The following is a 1,929-nucleotide window of genomic DNA, read 5'->3' as shown; positions in this document are numbered from 1 at the left end:
GAGACTGTTGAGCAATGTCAGCTGTGTCCTGGCGAAGGGAAGCCTGGCACAGGGACCGTGCGGCCCAGGCCACGTGCACCGAGCGCTCTGCGAGCAGCAGCGAGGCAATTCCCACAACGCGGGCAGAGCCACGCGAGCCGCAGTGATTGTAACAGTTCCTCGGCAGATCCCGGCCATGCGGCTGGAGAAATAAACATCTCTGAAACATCTACCAAGAATCTGTCTATATATATTTCTTTTCCACGGGACTCCTTGTTTGGTATATCGTGTTACAGAATCCCCACTGTAACAGGGGGGCTCTTTCCTCCTTGGATCTCTCTGGGCTGCGTTTGCAGCCCCTCCTCCTCCTGCGGCATCTCCGGGGCTTTTCCTCCTCCTCCATCTGGCCACACCTTGGGAATAACAAATACTGGTTTGGGGGGAGAAATGAGGGGTGAGCGCCTTGAGCTGGGGGTTCCTCCTGCTCAGGTCCACCACCGGGCATCTTGTGTCTGTAAAAACCTCCAAACCACCAAGATTCAGCCCAAAAAACCACACTCAGGAGTCCCCCTTCTCTGGTCTCTCCTCTTTGAGGTTCTGAGGATTTCCCTTCCCTGTGGCCATTGGGGTCCCATGGTTCCTGGGGTTCACCCTCTCCAAGGTCTCGCTGAGGGATGATCCAAGAGGTTTTGGGGGTCCCAGGGGTCCCTTCTCCACTGACTCTCTTCTCCAGGGTTCCAGGGACCCCAGGGGTCCCCCCTCTCCAGGCTCCTGCCTCTTCAGGGTGCCGGGGGTTCCCCAGCTCTAGTATCACCCCTCTCTGCTCTCCCCATGCTGGGGGTCGCATGTTCCACCCCACCGGCTCTCCCAGGGATCCCCAAAACCAATGTCATCCCTCCACCAGTACTGGGTGATTGTCATGTGGATCCCCCAGGATTCCCTCAAGGGACATTTACAGCTCAGCTTTGGGGTCCTGCAAGACACAAATAAATCCTCCCGCCCTCCATCCCCCCAAGAAAAAACAGGGACAGGCAAAGGTATTTAGGGCTTGGTTCTGGAATCTGCGAGCTCCAAAACCCTCTCATTAAGAAAATCCCTCCTGGGGACTCCACAATATATTTGGGGCGAGCTCCCTCTCCTCAGTCACCTGCAAGATGTGGGGGGGAGTGATGTTGCTGAGGCCTGTGGAGCTGTGGACACAGCACACAGTTGGAAGGGCATGCTTCTGCTTCTGCTCCTCTTCCTGCTCCTGCTCCTCCTCCTCTCTCCCTCCTCTTCCTCCCACTCCTCCTCTGTCCCCACCTGGGACCCCACTTTCCCACCCCCGACCCACGCCCTGCCACAGCCCCGGCTGCTGGCTGAGGGGAACCCCAGGGATGGGCAGGGGGCTTGGGAAACCCCCCAGCACAGCTCCATCCCCCCCCCCTCCGCCAGAGCTCCAGGGAATTGCTCCAGGGCTCAAGTGATGAGGACACAAAGGGATCCCCATGGAACTGACATTTTTCCATCCCAGTCCCACCTTTTCTTCCCCTCTCCCATTGCTCCCCCAATCTACAGAATCCTCCCAACTCAATTTGGGGTTCCAGCCCCCTCTTTTCCCCCACTCTACTGCCCCTTCCCCATAATCCCCCCAATCCCCTACCCTCCTCTCCTGTGCTTAGGTTTGGAGGTTCCAGGCCCCTCCTGCTCAGTCTGGGGGTCCCATCCCCCCTTTCCCTCAATTTGGGCAGCTCCTGGCAGCTTTTTTCTGGGAGGAATCCCTGAGTTTCGGGATTTTTGGGGTGTAGTTTCAGCGGGGGACAGCTCTGTCTGGCCCTCCCCTCCCTCTTGTGGCCTCTCAGCTGCCCCCAACACCCTGGGGGTGCTGAGATTTCCTTCCTTGGGACAAGGACCTTCATTCCCTTCCAGGAGCCCAATGCTGGCTGAGGGTCCAGCTCGGGGGGTCCCTGA

Source organism: Corvus brachyrhynchos, unplaced genomic scaffold, assembly GCF_000691975.1.
Source record: "Corvus brachyrhynchos isolate BGI_N302 unplaced genomic scaffold, ASM69197v1 scaffold440, whole genome shotgun sequence".
In the NCBI taxonomy this organism is placed as follows: Eukaryota; Metazoa; Chordata; class Aves; order Passeriformes; family Corvidae; genus Corvus; species Corvus brachyrhynchos.
The sequence above is the reverse complement of the archived record's forward strand: the minus strand, read 5'-3'. Positions refer to the sequence as shown.